Genomic DNA, 18,784 nt, shown 5'->3' with positions numbered 1-18,784 from the left:
TCTGCTTGGAATGTAGCAAGCGTGTTTTTTTGTTTTTGTTTTTGTTTTTTTTTTTGTGAAAGAAAGCTTTTAACAGAGAGTTAATGTTCTTTTCCCAATTGTTGATATATTGTCTATCTTTTGGGAAGAAACATTTGCATTTTTGTAGTGCCTTGCTAGTTTGCTAGTTTCTATTCTGGCATGTAAGGAGGTTGAAAGTTGTCACTCCATCCTAACAAGTAAAAAGCTGAACAAATGAGAAATCAAAAACTCTTCTTAGATCTGTCAGAGAATTGAGATCACAGAGCAAGCTAATAACCCCAGAATTGGAAAGTCAAATGGGTGCAGAGAATCACAACTTATTGGAGAAGAAACTTACCTTTGGGGGAACCAGTATTGGCTTTGGAAAATGTGAAGTGTAATTGATGAATTGCTGGTGGCTTAGTGTAGATTAAGTCTGGGAGTTACGCTAGAGAGATCTACTCATAGGGGGTTCCTCATTGACTTCAGGGAGTGTGCAGGAGTTGGCCTATAAATAGGCTTTAGCTACTAGAGTTGAAACAGGGTCTTGGGCAAGCTGCTCAGTGGGAAGGAAGGGAAGGAAGTTTTTTTTTGGATCCTTTCTTGAACCTAATGGAAATTGAAACACAAAAAATATGTGGCATATAGAGAAAGCAGTGCTAATAAGCATAGCAGTGCTAATTTATAGCTTTGAATGTATATATTGGAAAAGAAAGATTTAAAATTAATCATCTAACATTCAACATTAGGAAAGTAGGAAAATAAGAACATATAAAATCCAAAGTAAGCAGGAGAAAAATAACAAAATTTAGAGTAGAAATTGATGAAATTGAAAACAGGAATCAGTTGAGAAACTCAACTAAACCAAAAGCTGATTCTTTGAATAGATGAAACTGATAAGCCTCTCACCAGGCTAATTAAGAATAAAAGAGGAGCACAAGTTACTAACATGAGAAGTGAAAAAGGGACATCACTACAGATCCCATGGACATCCAAAGGGCAATAAAGTAATACTGTGAACAACTATATGCCCACAAAATGGACAATTCTTTGAAAGACACAATCTGTTTAAAACTCAAAAAGAAAATGAAGCCATTTGAATAGGCTTATATCTATTAAAGACATTGAATCAATAATTAATAACCTTCTAAAACAGAAAGCACCAGGTTCAGATGGGTTCACTGGTGAATTCTACCAACTGTTTAAGGAAGAAAATATGCCAGCTATCTACAATCTCTTCAAGAGGATAGAGGTAGAAGAAGATGGATATTTACTAATTACTTCTTTGAGGCCAGCATTACCCTGATACCAAATTTAGACAAAGCCATTACAAGAAAAAACTGCAGACCAATATCATAAACCTAGGTGCAAAAATCCTCAACAAAAGGATATCAAATTGAATCCAACAACTTATACAAAGAGTTATATGGCATGACCATGTGGGATTTGGTTGAGGTATATAAGGCTGGCTCAACATTTGAAAATCAGTTAACATGATCTGTCACCAACAGGCTAAAGAAGAAAAACCATGATCATAAAAATAGATGTAGAAAAAGCATCTGACAAAATCTAACACCTATTCATGGTAAAAACTCTTAGGAAACTTGGAATAGAAGAGAACGTCGTCAGCTTGATAAAGAACATCTACAACAAATATACAAGTAACAATATACTTAGTGAAGAGAAACTAGAAGCTTTCTTGCTAAGATCAGGCACATGGCAAGTATGTCTTCTCTCACCATTCCCTTTCAATATCTATCTAGGAAGTCCTAGCTGATGCAATAAGACAAGAAAATAAAATAAAAGGTATAGTTATTGACAAGGAAGAAATAAAAGTGTCCTTCTTTACAATTGACATGTTTGCCTATGTAGAAAATCTCAAAGAATCCACATAAAGCTCCTAGAACTGATAAGTGATTATGGCAGGTTTGTAGGATACAAGGTAATATGCAAAAGTCAATTACTTTCCTATATACCAGCAATGAACAAGTGGAATTTGAAATTAAAAACAATACCATTTATATTAGCTTGTGAAAAAATGAAATACTGAGGTGTAAACCTAACAAAATATGTACAATATTTATATGGGGAAAACTATAAAACTGATGAAAGAAATCAAACAAGAATTAAATAAGTGAGAGATTGGATAGAAAGACTCAATATTGTCAATATGTCTGTTTTTTTCTACTTGATCTATAGATTCAGCACAATCCCACTCAAAATTCCAGCAAGTTATTTTGTAGATATCAACAAACTGACTCTAAAGTTTATATGGAGAGGCTAAAGACCCAGAATAAGTCAACACAGTATTGAAAGAGAAAAGCAAAGTTGGAGGACTCATAATACTCAACTTCAACACTTACTATAAAGCTATCATTGAGACAGTGAGCTATCAGCAAAAATAGATAAATAGATCAATAAAACAGAATAGAGAGTCCAGAAATAGACCTACATAAATACAGTGAATGGTTTTTGACGACATAGCAAAAAAAATATATATATATGTGTGTGTGTGTGTGTGTGTGTGTGTGTGTGTGTGTGTGTGTGTGTGTATACACAATACAGGAAATAGTCTTTTCAAAAATGATTCCAGAACAACTGGACATATACATGCAAAAAAATGATTCTAGATACAGACCTTCATCCCTCACAGAAATTAACTCAAAACAAATTATAGATGTGAATATAAATGTAAAACTATAAAAGTCTTACAAGGTAACATAGAAAATTTGGATGACCATGTATGGCAATGATATTTAAATATAATACCAAAGGTATGATCCATAAAAGGAATAGCTGATAAGCTGGACTTGATGAAAATAAACATATATTCTGTGAAAGATATTGTCAAGAGAATAGGACAGGCCACAGACTGGAAGAAAATATTTGCAAGGAATATTTGTAAAGGACGGTTTTCCGAAATATACAAAGAACTCTTAAAACTCAATAAGAAAACTAACAACCCAGTTGACAAATGGGCAAAAGGTTTGAACAATTTCCTCATCATAGATGTATGTATGGCAATTAAGTATGAAAAAGTATTCAATATCTCATTACGGAATTGAAAATCAAGACAAGAAGGTACTACTGCATACCTGTTCAAATGGCCAAAATACAAAACAATACCAAATGCAACAAGAACTCTCATTCATTGTTGGTGGCAATGCAAAATGATATGGTCACTTTGGAAGACAGTTTGACAGTTTCTTACAAAAGTGAACATATTCTTACCATACTATCCAGCAATCATGTTCCTTGGTATTTACCCAAATGAGTTGAAACCTTATGTTTGCACAAATCTTATGGCAATTTTATTCATAATTGCCAAAACTTTCACATGGCTATGTATAGGAGCTTTATTCATAATTTCCAAAACTTAGATTCAACCAAATATCCTTTAGTAAGTGAATGGTTGAATAAACCGTGGTTCATCTAGACAGTGTAATATTGTCGAGGGCTGAAAAGACATAGAGGAATCTTAAATGCATATTACTAAATGAAAGAAGTCAATCTGAAAAGGCTGCATACTGTGTGATTCAAACAATATAACATTCTGAAACAGACAAAACTATGGGTACAGTAAAAAAAATCAGTAGTTGGTAGGGGTTGGGGGAGGGAGGGTGAATAGGTAGAATAGAGAAGATTTTTAATGGATAAGAAGTATGAAATTACTGTGTATGATACTATCATGGTAGATACATGTCATTGTACATTTGTCAAAACCCATAGAATATACAAATCCAAAATGAACCCTAACATAAAGTATGGACTTTGAGTGATGATGATGTGTCAGTGTTATCAGTTGTACCAAATGTACCAGTGTGGTGGGACATTTTGATGGTGGGGCAGGTTATGTGTGTGTGTGTGGGGGGGGCCAGTAGGTACACTGGAACTCCATTCAGGTTTGCTGTGAACCCTAAAACTTCTAAAAATAAAGTATGCTAAAGAGTTACAAGTAGATGTGTAAGCCGTAACTATTTTCTATGGAAAGGAAAAATTGATATAAAGTGGAGTCAGAGGCCCTCAGTTTCATTAGGGAATTTGCTCATGTAGACTAGATTGGAAATAACCTGACCAGGTAGAGGGGAGTTTATTTGTTTATTTTGAGGGGGGAGGGGCAGAGAGAGGGAGCAAGGATCTCAACCAGGCCAACATGGGGCTGAACCCATGAACTGTGAGATCATGACCTGAACTAAAATCCAGAGTTGACTGCTTAATGGACTGACCCACCCACATGCCCTGAGCCTTGGAGTTCTTAGTCAAAACTGAGATAATATGAAAAATGCCCTTTTAATTTTCTATTATACTTAATCATGAAATTATACCTTGTATTTCTCCAGCCTGTCAGGTTTTCCAGAGCCTCCAGAGTTTCTGTCTGGAACATTTAAAAAAATTATTTATTTATTTTTGAAAGAGAAAGAGAGAGAGAGAGAATGCATGAGGGGGAGGGGGTAGAGAGAGAGGAAGACACAGAATCTAAAGCAGGCTCCAGGCTCTGAGCTGTGAGCACAGAGCCCAGTGTGGGGCTAGAACTCGTGAACCATGAGATCATGACCCAAGCCAAAGTCTGGTGCCCAACCAACTGAGCCACCCAGGCGCCCCTGTCTGGAACATTTTTAATAATAATAATTTAAAAAAGTCAGGCTAGAGGCTGGCTAGAGCAATCTGTTTGGTGGCAGAATGAAGTAGAGCAGAGTTTAGTGAGGTTAGACACAGTGGGTTTTCCCATGGAGCGAATGTGGACCCTGCGAAGGGATACAGTTGTAGATAATCTTAAAAGAAACTTCACCAAAGAGATCCACCTGGAGAGGGTGGGTGACCCTGGTGGAAGTCAAGGGCTGAAGGCATAGTTTTAGTTGGCCGGTTGTGGGAAAAATCCAACCTATAAAGGAATTGCAGGTAGGAGGTCCCCACTGGGGTAGAGAGTTCTTTACAAAACCCACAGAAAATCCCCACTCAAGAAGGAATCCAGTATCTAGAAGGTGCTGCATCCAAAGAGTACCAGTATCAGTTTGCAATAGTACTTATTGGCCGTGTAGCATATAGCTTATTTCTCCAAATTTTTCCTCCCTTCAAGTCTGGGCAATGGAAGGGGCTTGAAGCAGTAGCTGGCAAGTGGTGGGAGAAATGGAGCATATATGTGCAAAGAAGCAAACCTCTCATTCTTTCCCCACTGCAGTTTTAACTTTCTGGGGCGGCAATGGCAGCCAAGCCAGTGGTGGTGTCCTGTGCCTAGGGGTGGTATTGTGGTTCAGTCTATAACATCTGGAGCCTGAGGAAAAGGAAAATGGTGATCTGCATAGGCTTGGACCTAAATGTCAAGCTATATATCTCTGAAAGTGTTTTCAGGTCCTCTTGATAATACTGTGACCTAACCAATATCTTTTTTATTTTTTATTTTTTTTTTTATTAAAAAATTTTTTTAATGTTTTTATTTATTTTTGAGACAGAGACAGAGCTTGAGCAGGGGAGGGGCAGAGAGAGAAGGGGACACAGAATCTGAAGCAGGCTCCAGGCTCTGAGCTATCAGCACAGAACCCGATGTAGGGTGCGAACTCACAGACTGTGAGATCATGACCTGAGCTGAAGCTGGACGCTCAACCAACTGAGCCACCCAGGCGCCCCCTAACCAATATCTTTTAAATAAAATTTTTTTATCATCTTAAATTAGCCAGAATTGATTTCTGTGATTTGCCTATGAAATCAGTCAAAAACAGTACCAGGAATTTTGCACGAAAACAGACCATCAGTGGGTTAATCTGGGATTAATTATCTGACCTAGTTGAGGCTTAAAGCAGTGAAAATTCCGTTGACTCTAATGAGCAGAGTGTCTCTAGGTATGCAGGGATGAACAGTTAATTAAAAAAATCAATTCTGATTTTCTGGAATGAAGTAAGTATTGGAGGCAAAGCCTTGGGGACTACACAGATTTTGCCATAGAAGTGTATCAAAGTGCACAAGTCATTGAAAGCTGGAGGAGGTAGATGGTTGTTTCTAAAAGTGCTGACAGTTTAATGAAAGAGAATGGTAAATTCTGTTGCTCAATGATGTCAGGGCTTTAGTTTAGCTGCTCTGCTGTTCTCTTGTTTTCCCCATCATGGTTGTAAGATGGCTGCTACATTCCAGCCTCTCATGTCCTTATATGACAATATCCAAAGGTAGGAAGGGAAATGTCTTCACTTTACCCTCCTTTTCTTTTTTTATTTTTAATTCAAAGGAGAAATCACTCCCCAAAGCCCTCTAGCAGACTTCCCCTTATGTCTCAATAGAACAGAGTCATATGTCTTCCCCAAATCAGTCACTAGCAAAGGAGAAGGGGATTAGACCATTCATAGTTTAATTCCTGGGGCTGAGGGAGACTCCCACCTTCCCTGGGCTCATTATTGCCTGTTTCTTGAATGAAATTGGGGTTATTTTTGTAAGGAAGTGAGGAATGGCTAATGATTTGGAAACCAGTGTTGGCAACACCATCTTTGGGCAGCTCTCACCTATTTATGGAATGACCTAAAATGTGCCAGCTTTGAGTAGAACCTAGAGCAAGAGAACTCCAGCTGGTCTAGACCGCTATGAAAGCAAGCTTGATGCTTTTCTTTTATGTACTGTATATTTTTTAAGGTTCTGTGTCAGGATGTTGAATGGAACCTGTGCAAGCTCTAGTAGTAGAATTATGGTGGAGAACCGAGTATTTTAGAGCAAAGTCATGCTCTCTTCAGTCCTGCTTGTGATGGAAGATGCCTAACTATGAGATGCTAGGTGATCATGCTGAGTTTCTCACCATGACCTCATTATTATTGGATGTATAGAATTATAAGGTTGGATACACCCAGGAGGATAGCATTATCAAGCAGATGTGTGTCTATAGGACTGGATCCAAGCAGATCCTGAGAAATTGACTCACATTCCTTTTGCACTTCCACCCCTATATAATCAGTTTATAGAGGAGGAAGAGGATTTCAGCGTGGTTTATAATACTCTGCACAATATTCTGGCAGTTGGTAGAGGTAGATTTGGGAAATATTGCAGGAGTACATTATATCTCTTTAAGTTCTCTTTGTCAAGAATGAAATGGCCTGAGGTATGGATCTACATTGATTGATAGGTGGTAATTAATGATTTGGTCACATGGTCAGGGTCTTTGAAGGAATGAGATTGTTAAATTGGTAATAAGGAAGCCTGGAGAAGAGGTATGTGGCTGGACCTTTTATATTGGGTACTGTGTGTGACAAAATTTATGCTCCATGTGAATCTCACTAAAAGATCTGATTTTGGAAGAGATTATCAATTACCAGGTGAACAAGGTGACACAGCCTGGTGATACCGTTTAGCAAGTCCCCCAAGTGCTTGCTCAGTGGGCTTATAAATGTAGTGCCCATAGAGGGCATAGGCCCAACAGCATAAACATTCCTTACCAAGTGGGTTCTGGCTCTGCTGTGCTGAATGTTCAGATTGATAGCAATGCCCAACAACCCTGGGTCCCCAATAGGGTATAATAATACCTAAGGGGGATTAGACAGCTATTCTGTGACAGGTTGATTACGTTGGGTTCCTTTCATCAAGCAGGGAGCAGGAATTTGTTCTCAATGGGATCAACCCTTATTCTGGACCTAGCATTGTTTTCCCTGTCTACTATTTTTCTACTTGTGCCATCATCCATGGATTTATTAATATAAATGAAACATAGATTCAGATTCTCAGGTTTAAAAAAAAGTAAATATAAGAAAGGCGTAGTTACTCCATTACTCCATTTTTATGGAATAGTTCATAATTCCACATTGTGCATGGGGGAGAAAAGGAATGTGCTAAGGATTCTCTTTTAATTTGGCAGAAAAATGAAAAGACTGCTTAGAAATATAGAGATATCACTTACAAATTATTACCAGGTCAAAATCTTGGCTGTAAGATGCTCAGAATGGCAGATTCCTCTTTGAGGTTATTTTCACAGGACAAGGCAACATTTTAAAAATTAAAAAAAAATTTTTTTTAATGTTTGTTTATTTTTGAGAGAAAGCATGAGCAGGGGAAGGGCAGAGAGAGAGGGAGACACAGAATCCGAAACAGGCTCCAGGCTCTGAGCTGTCAGCACAGAGCCCAATGGGGGCTTGACCTCATGAACCGTGAGATCATGACCTGAGCCGAAGTTGGACTCTCAACCAACTGAGCCACCCAGGCGCCCCTAAATTCTTTGGAGTCTTAAGACATTTTAGTTCAAATAATATTAACTGAGAATGGGTTTCTTGTTAACAAAAAAACCAGAAGACATTCTAGTAATAGTTGTGAATATTCACACATATCTCCATATTGCTGAGATGAACCCACAGATATTCTTGGCAACTTTTAAAATTTATTATGATTTTTTCAGAGAAAATAGACTTGAGAATCTTAATTCCAGTGTAGTTAATGTAATACAGTGTTGTATTAGTTTCAAGTGTACGGTATAATGGTTCAACACTTCCGTATATTACTCAGTGTTCAAGATAAGTGTACTCTTCATCCCCTTCACCTATTTCACCCATTCCCCGCCCCCCCCCTCGCCCTCCACCCAACTCCCTTCTGGTAACCACCTGTTTCTTCTCTGTAGTTAAGAGTCAGTTTTTTGGTTAGTCTCTTTTGGAAACCTTTTTAATTTAATGCCTTTTCAAATCAGATTTTTAAAAGTAGCTTATAATATATAATTTTATTATATTTTTTTCATATCTGCAATCAGATGTCTGTTCAGCAAGAACATTCAGCTGTTCAGACCCCTGTTCAGCAGGAACAAAAAAAAAAAGCATTTTTATTTTTAAGGTCAGGTTCTCAAATTTTATTAGCTACATTATAAGTAGGTCTATAAAACAGAAGTTTATTGGCAGAAAGGATAAAAAATGTTATTAGCCGTAAAATAGAGGGTATAGTTTTTCTTCTATATTATGAAATGCCTATTTACTTATAATTTCCTTTTAAAAAGACCTTGAAATTTCAGAGAAGATGAATGGTCTATCTTCGGGTTCAAGTGATAGAATAATAGCATTCTGGTTTAGTAGAATTCCAGAGAGGAAATATTTAGGAATTTTATACAGCTCAATATTTGTCAATGATGGAGAAGACTAATAAAGAACATATGAATACAGCCTGCATTTACTGGTATATTATTCATACCGCGTATGGAATATTGACTTTAAGTATAGAGTTATTTAATTAGAAAGAAAGAGGACATGGTGGTAGAGGAGAAAGGGATTATCCCAGCTGTCTTCAGTTGGCAGGCAGAGGGACTAAATTTTTGATTCTCCAGAGAGCAAACTAGGGAGGCAGATCTTAGCTTTAACCATAAGGAAAAAATTGGCTTATGAGGGTGTTCAACCTAGGGTTCACTGACCACCTGTAAGACAGATTTTAAAAAGTGATTTAATTATTTAATTTGGAATTGGAAAATATCCATCCTACTGGACCTAACTTTTAATATGAAAAGTTTTACAATTTCAGAATTTGAAAAACAGGACAATGGACACCTCTGTTTCTCACCTAGGTGTACCAATTAACATTTTCTGTCACATTTACTTTCTCTTTCTATTTCACACACATACTTTTTGATGAACCATTAAAACAAATTTTTTAAATGTTTATTTTTGAGACAGAGAGTGTGAGTGGGGGAAGGGGCAGAGAGAGTGGGAGACACAGAATCTGAAACAGGCTCCAGGCTTTGAGCTGTCAGCACAGAGCCCAACACGGGGCTGAAGCTGGGAAGGGAGAGATCGTGACCTGAGTAGAAGTCGGATGCTTAACTGACTGAGCCACCCAGGAGCCCTTTTGATGAACTATTTGAAAAAAAAAAATGCAAGTCTCATGAACTTTACCTCTTAATTCTTCAGCAAGTATCTCCTAATAGGGATTACTCCTTTACCTGTTACAACATCCTTAAAATAATGTTCAACTAGGGGCGCCTGGGTGGCTCAGTCGGTTAGGCATCTGACCGGCTCAGGTCACGATCTCGCGGTCTGTGAGTTCGAGCCCTGCGTCAGGTTCTGGGCTGATGGCTCAGAGCCTGGAGCCTGCTTCCGATTCTGTGTCTCCCTCTCTCTCTGCCCCTCCCCTGCTCACAATCGGTCTCTCTCTCTCTCTCTCAAAATAAACATTAAAAAAAAAAATTTAAAAAAAAATAATGTTCAACTTGAACTTAAAGATTTTTTCTGACTTGCTTATGAAGATTCTCATAATCTTCATTCTCATAATCCTGTGTTACTTTTCCCTGTAACACAGGATTTATTCAATGAAGTTAGTAAATTCTGCCCTGCCTACCTCATATGGCACATTGCTGGAGGGCCTGCTATCTGCAAGGCACACAAAGAATATGAAAAATGTCCCTGTCCTCAAGAATTTATGGTACAGTGAAAATTCTGGAGAATCATATGGAATAATGCACATGAAAGTACTTTTTAAAATGTCAACTATGATATAAGTGAAAGTTGTTATTCTCTCCCTGAATCCTTTTTCTCCAAGAAAATAGGATCTGGTAGATGGGAAAAATGCTTAAAAAACACCAGAGGGCGCTATAGTAGCATTTAGGAAACAATAGTCTAAGATGCTTGAAGAGACAGTGAATATATCTTAAAACTGTGTTTTTTTCTTGTCAGAAGAACAGACTGTGATTGTATTGCCTTTTAAATTCAAGTACTGTTCACTCTATTAACAGGTATTCTTAAAGATTTGTAATAATTTCAGGCCCCCCCAAAAACATTAAAACAATACACCTGAATATCTTACTACATTAGAGAATTCAAACCTTTAAAATAATTTTTCCCCCTTTGGGATGGTCAAGTTCCATTCCAGTTTTGTTTCAGTAACTTGGCACCCTAGAAATACTGTGTGGTGCCTCTATTATTTTAAAAAGTAACATTTAAAATTGAAGAATGAATGTGAGAGCCCTCAGGAGAGACAGACAATTGTCAGTAGTTGGGAGGTTTGTTTTTTTTTATGTCTTTCTAGTGTGCAGTTTTTAAATGGAAGTTTTCTGCACATTGCCAAATGCATTACTTGTACATGATTTTGGTTGTTCCTGGAGTATCATATAGATTCAGCATTCATTTCTCATTTTTAAAGTTTATTTAGTTTGAGATAGTGCATGTGTGCACAAGCAGGCGAGGGTCAGAGAGAGAGGGAATCCGTGCTGCCTGCCTGCACAGAGCCTGGTGCAAAGCTCCATCTCAGGAACCGTGAGATCACAGCCTGAGTCACCCAGGTACCCCATCATTCATCATTTCTCATTTTAAGAGAGAGACGTTTGGGTAGCTTAGGCATTAGGTGTACGTTTTGAAGAATTATACTGTAACTACATTTATTAAGAGTTTCAGCTTGATGCATGGATGAGAAAAAAGGCCTTTGCTGCACATGTGGACATGTAAGCAGGAGGGTGTGCAGAGAGAGAGAGAGAGAGAAAGAGAGAGAGAGAGAGAGAGAGAGAGAGAGAGAGAGAGAAAAGAGATGGGGATTGATGATCCCAAACAGGCTCTGCACTAAAATCAGAGAGCCCAAATGTGTGGCTCAAATTCAGGAACCAGTGAGATCTTGACCTGATCCAAAATCATAGGCTTAACTGACTGAGCTACCCAGGTAGTCCTCAAGGTTAAGCTTTAAACCTCATACATATCACTCTGGACTTTCACTGATTCTGTAGTATATAATGTAAGTAATTTAAACAGCCTTGTGAAGAAAAATTGAGTTTTTTTTGCTTTTTATTTTGTTTTGTTTTCCAAATCACAGAACCACACTTGGAAAATTAGAAGGCTGATAGAGGCAGGGGCCACTGACTGCAGGAGTGATTGCAGAGATAGAGGGAAGGAGGGAGGGAGAGAAATTACTGTGTCACAACTTGGCATAAAAATTCTTATAGTGACTGTCTGAGTTATTGGGATTAACTTTGTGTTTCCCTATTGTAAGAGGAGTGTAGAAAATGTTTTGGAAAAATATCATTCAGAAGGGCTAATATAAACTGGATACTTGTGAGGATAAACTTGGATGTCAAGCACCGTGTATTTATTGAGCATCTCTAACAGAGGGATACATTCAAACATTGTTCTGTCTTCAAGAAGTTTACAAATATATACTTGAAAAACTAACAATGGAAGCAACACGTGTTAAGATTTCTATAAGGACAGTAAGAACTGAAGGAGCAGGGAAGGAAAACAGCTCTGTGGCTGCCAAGCGCTGAAAAGGAGGTGGGTCTCAAGCTAGGCTGCGGAATGATTGAGGGCAGGAGGCAAGGGGATGAGGAGACAGAACACAGCTGACACAGGGAAAAAGGGAGTCACCTGTGGGGTGTGCCCTACTCCCCACAATGCCAACAGAGAAAACATTTACAGACAGATTAACTGGCTTCCATTTCTAAGAAAAGAGAATCTTAAGTAAGCAGGAACGTAAGTTTCTACTTTGAGATAATATCACCCTCCTCAGCCAGAGCTTTATCTTTTCTCAGACTTCAGTGTGGTAAACATTTAAAAATAAAATTAGTGAGTTTCAGGAATTATGCTGAACCAATAGCTAGTCTTGTTACTCTCACAAAATTATTATCTGTCTTATCCTTAAAGTGTCCATTGTAGCATCTATGACTATAATTGTTTGAAAACGCTCATTTTGCTTTTCATAGAAATATTTTTTCTTTTTTCCCTTCTTTTGCCTCAAAAGCCTATATAAATCTTATTGTCTGTTATATCTTGTAACTTTTTACTTATTACATTACTTTATTATAGGTATTTTGCTGTTTGCCACTTCCATTGATTATTAAAAATAGTGCAGAGGAAACCTGGGAAGATGACGGCATAGGAGGACTCTGGGCTCACCTCGTCCTGCTGATCACTTAGATTCCACCCACATCTACCTAAATAACCCAGAAAACTGCCAGAAGACTAGCAGAATGGACTCTCTGGAGCCAAGTGTAGACAAGAGGCCCACGGAAGAGGGTAGGAAGGGCAGAGAGGCGGTGCGCGCTACACACACTGGCGGGACGGAGCCGAGGCGGTGGAGGGGCAGCCCACCCGGCAAGGCAGAGCCCCCGAGTCTGGCTTACAAAAGCGGAGGGGCCGCACTGCATGAGTTCTGACAGCCAGCGGGACTTAACATCTGGAATGTTAAAAGTCAACAGCTCTGCTCTAGGAGAGCGGGGAGGGTAAGAGGAAACTGGGAGGGAGAGTTGTTGAGCCCCGGAAGACAGAGCTCAGCTCTGCGGGGGAACAAAGGCGCCGGCAAGTGCCATTTCCCTCTCCCAAACCCCAGCAGAAATTCCAAAGGAAACCGGTTCCCGTCACCGAACTTGCTTGCACCATGCAAACACCTAACGCTGTGCTTCTGTGGATCCATCCCTCTGACAGGCCTTCTTCCCTTCCGGTGCTGCCAGGGCCCCTCCCACAGGGGACCACTGATGGCAAAGCTAGCTAAGCCTGCCCTTCCAGCCCCTGTGCACCTTGCAGATCCACCCTGGCTAATACGCCCTTGGCCACATCCCATCGAAGCAGCACCACAAGCCTGGCACCACAAGCCAGACAGGGGCCACATCACTCCACGGTGAGTCCTGCCCTTGGGAGAGGGAAAGAAAAGGTACACACCAGTCTGACTGTGGCCTCAGAGGTGGGCTGGGGGCAGACATGGAGTCTGACTGTAGCCCCGCCCACCAACACAAGTTACTCCAAACAGCACAGGGGAAGTGCCCTGCAGTTTGGAGCTACTGCAGGGACTACCCAAAATGACGAAATGGGAGAATTCTCTACAAAAGAAACTCAAGGAAGTAGCAACAGCTAACGAATTGATCAAAAACGATTTAAACAATATAATGGAACAAGAATTTGGAATAATAGTCATAAAATTAATTGCTGGGCTTGAAAAAACCATAGAGGACAGCAGAGAATCTATTGCTACAGAGATCAAGGTACTAAGAAATAGTCATGAGGAGCTAAAAAAATGTATAAATGAGGTGCAACATAAAATGGAGGTGGCCATAGCACGGATTGAAGAGGCAGAGGAGAGAATAGGGGAATTAGAAGATAAAATTATGGAAAAAGAGGAAGCTGAGAAAAAGATAAAAAAAAAATCCAGGAGTATGAGGGGAGAGAGAAATAGAGAACTAAGTGATGCACTCAAACAGAACAATATCCGTATCATAGAAATTCCAGAACAAGAAGAAGAGAGAGAAAGGGGCTGAAGGTGTACTTGAACAAATCATAGCGAAGAACTTCCCTGATCTGGGGAAGGAAAAAGGCATTGAAATCCAAGAGGCACAGAGAACTTCCTTCAGACATAACTGGAATCATCTTCTGCATGACATATCATAGTGAAACTGGCAAAATACAAGGATAAAGAGAAAATTCTGAAAGCAGCTAGGGATAAACAGGCTCTAACTTACAAAGGTAGATATATAAGAATAGTAGGTCTGCTACCTATCTACTGAAACTTGGCAGGCCAGAAAAGAATGGCAGGAAATCTTCAATGTGATGAACAGAAAAAAATATGCAGCTGAGAATCCTTTATCCAGCAAGTCTGTCATTCAGAATAGAAGGAGAGATAAAGGTCTTCCCAAACAAACAAAAACTGAAGGAATTCCTCACCACTAAACCAGCCCTACAAGAGATCCTAAGGGGGACTGTGTGAGTGAAATGTTCAAGGACCACAAAGTACCAGAGACATCACTACAAGCATGAAACCTACAGACATCACACTGACTCTAAAACCATATCTTTCTATAATAACACTGAATGTAAATGGACTAAATGCTCCAACCAAAAGACACAGGGTATCAGAATGGATCAAAAAACAAGAGCCATCTATTTGCTGTCTACAAGAGACTCATTTTAGACCTGAGGACACCTTCAGATAGATGGTTCTCCATCCGCTCACTTTCAATCATGCTACTGGAAGTCAAAAGAAAACTGGAGTAGCCATATTTATATCAGACAAACTAGATTTTAAATTAAAGCTGTAATAAGAGATGAAGAATGGCATTATATAATAATTACAGGGCCTATCCATCAGGAACAGCTAACAATTATAAGTGTCTATGTATCGAATACGGGAGCCCCCAAATATACAAAACAATCACAAACATAAGCAACCTTATTGATAAGAATGTGGTAATTGCAGGGGACTTTAATACTCCACTTACAACAATGGATAGATCACCTAGACACAGGATCAATAAAGCAAGAAGGGCCCCGAATGATACACTGGATCAGATGGACTTCACAGATATATTTAGAACTCTGCATCCCAAAGCAACAGAATATACTTTATTCTCGAGTGCACATGGTACATTCTCCAAGATAGAGCACATCCTGGGTCACAAAACAGCCCTTCATAAGTATAAAAGAATTGAGATCATACCATGCATGCTTTCAGATGACAATGCTATGAAACTTGAAATCAACCATAGGAGAAAGTCTGGAAAACCTCCAAAAGCATGGAGGTTAAAGAACACCCTATTAAGAATGCACGGGTCAACCAGGCAATTAGAGAAGAAATTAAAAAATATATGGAAACAAATGAAAATGAAAATACAACATCCAAATGCTTTGGGATGCAGTGAAGGCAGTCCTGAGAGGAAAATACATTGCAATCCAGGCCTAGCTCAAGAAACAAGAAAAATCCCAAATACAAAATCTAACAGCACATCTAAAGGAACTAGAAGCAGAACAGCAAAGACACCCCAAACCCAGCAGAAGAAGAGAAATAATAAAGATCAGAGCAGCAATAAACAATATAGAATCTAAAAAAACAGTAGAGCAATAAACAATATAGAATCTAAAAAAACAGTAGAGCAAATCAATGAAACCAAGAGTCGGTTTTTTGAAAAAATAAACAAAATTGATAAACCTCTAGCCAGGCTTCTCAAAAAGGAAAGGGAGATGACCCAAATAGAAAAATTCATGAATGAAAATGAAATTATTACAACCAATCCCTCAGAAATACAAGCAATTATCAGGGAATACTATGAAAGATTATATGCCAACAAACTGGACAACCTGGAAGAAATGGACAAATTTCTAAGTACCCACCCACTTCTAAAACTCAAATAGGAAGAAATAGAAAACTTGAACAGACCCATAACCAGCAAAGAAATTGAATCAGTTATCAAAAATCTCCCAACAAATGAGACTCCAGGACCAGATGGCTTCCCTGGGGAACTCTCCTAGACATTTAAAGCAGAGATAATACCTATCCTTCTCAAGCCATTCCAAAAAATAGAAAGGGAAGGAAAACTTCCAGACTCCTTCTATGAAGCCAGCATTACTTTGATTCCCAAACCAGACAGAGACCCAGTAAAAAAAGAGAACTACAGGCCAAGATCCCTGATGAATATGGATGCAAAAATTCTCAATAGGATACTAGCAAATCGAATTCAACAGCATATAAAAAGAATTATTCACCATGATCAAGTGGGATTCATTCCTGGGCTGCAGGGCTGGTTCAACGTTCACAAATCAATCATTGTGATACATCACATTAAAACAAGAAAAGATAAGAACCATATGATCCTGTCAATTGATGCAGAAAAAGCATGTGACAAAATTCAGCATCCTTTCTTAATAAAAACCCTCGAGAGAGTCAGGATAGAAGGAACATACTTAAACATCATAAACGCCATTTATGAAAAGCCCACAGCTAATATCCTCCTCAATGGGGAAAAACTGAGAGCTTTCCCCCTGAGATCAGGAACACGAAAGGGATGACCACTCTCACCACTGTTGTTTAGCATAGTGTTGGAAGTACTAGCATCAGCAATCAGACAACAAAAGGAAATCAAAGGCATCAAAATTGACAAAGATGAAGTCAAGCTTTCACTTTTTGCAGATGACATGATACTATACATGGAAAACCTGACAGATTCCATGAAAAGTCTGCTAGAACTGATACATGAATTCAGCAAAGTCACAGGATACAAAATTAATGTACAGAAATCAGTTGCATTCTTATACACTAATAATGAAGCAACAGAAAGACAAATAAAGAAACTGATCCCATTCACAATTGCACCAAGAAGCATAAAATACCTAGGAATAAACCTAACCAAATATGTAAAAGATCTGTATGCTGAAAACTATAGAAAGCTTATGAAGGAAATTGAAGAAGACACAAATAAATGGAAAAACACTCCATGCTCATGGATTGGAAGAATAAATGTTGTTAAAATGTCAATACTACCCAAAGCTATCTACACATTCAATGCAATCCCTGTCAAAATTAAACTAGCATTCTTCTCGAGGCTAGAACAAGCAATCCTAAAATTCATATGGAACCACAAAAGGCCCTGAATAGCCAAGTAATTTTGAAGAAGAAGACCAAAGCGGGAGGCATCGCAATCCCAGACTTTAGCCTCTACTACAAAGCTGTAATCACCATGACAGCATGGTATTGGCACAAAAACAGACACATAGACCAATGGAATAGAATAGAGATCCCAGAACTAGACCCACAAACGTATGGCCAACTAATCTTTGACAAAGCAGGAAAGAACATCCAATGGAAAAAAGACAGTCTCTTTAACAAATGGTGCTAGGAGAACTGGACAGCAACATGCAGAAGGTTGAAACTAGACCACTTTCTCACACCATTCACAAAAATAAACTCACAATGGAAAAAGGACCTGAATGTGAGACAGGAAACCATCAAAACCCTAGAGGAGAAAGCAGGGAAAGACCTCTCTGACTTCAGCCATAGCAATTTCTTACTTGACACATTCCCAAAGGCAAGGCCATTAAAAGCAAAAATGAACTACTGGGACCTTGTGAAGATAAAAAGCTTCTGCACAGCAAAGGAAACAATCAACAAAACTAAAAGGCAACCAACGGAATGGGAAAAGATATTTGCAAATGACATATGGGACAAAGGGCTAGTCTCCAAAATCTATAAAGAGCTCACCAAACTCCACACCTGAAAAACAAATAACCCAGTGGAGAAATGGGCAGAAAACATGAATAGACAGTTCTCTAAAGAAGACATAGATGACCAGCAGGCACATGAAAAGATGCTCAACGTCGCTCCTCATCAGGGAAATACAAATCAAAACCACACTCAGGTATCACCTCACGCCAGTCAGAGTGGCCAAAATGAACAAATCAGGAGACTATAGATGCTTGTGAGGATGTGGAGTAATGGGAACCCTCTTGCACTGTTGGTGGGAATGCAAATTGGTGCAGCCACTCTGGAAAACAGTGTGGAGGTTCCTCAAAAAATTAAAAATAGACCTACCCTATGACTCCGCAATAGCACTGCTAGGAATTTACCCAAGGGATACAGAAGTACTGATGCATAGGGGCACTTGTACCCCAATGTTTATAGCAGCACTTTCAACAATAGCCAAATTATGGAAAGGGGCTAAATGTCCATCAACTGATGAAAGGATGAAGAAATTGTGGTTTATATACACAATGGAATACTACATGGCAATGAGAAAGAATGAAATATGGCCTTTTATAGCAACATGGATGGAACTGGAGAGTGTGATGCTAAGTGAAATAAGCCATACAGAGAAAGACAGATACCATATGTTTTCACTCTTATGTGGATCCTGAGAAACTTAACAGAAGACTATGGGGGACGGGAAGGACGAAAAAAAAGTTAGGGAGGGAGCCAAACCATAAGAGACTCTTAAAAACTGAGAACAAACTGACAGTTGATGGGGGGTGGGAAGGAGGGGAAAGTGGGTGATGGACATTGAGGAGGGCACCTGTTGGGATGAGCACTGGGTGTTGTATGGAAACCAATTTGACAATAAATTTCATATTAAAAAAATACTTAGTGCAAATTACAGATCATTAAACTCTAAAGC

This window comes from Felis catus, chromosome B1 (assembly GCF_018350175.1).
Source record: "Felis catus isolate Fca126 chromosome B1, F.catus_Fca126_mat1.0, whole genome shotgun sequence".
NCBI classification, from domain to species: Eukaryota; Metazoa; Chordata; class Mammalia; order Carnivora; family Felidae; genus Felis; species Felis catus.
This window is presented reverse-complemented; position numbering follows the sequence as displayed.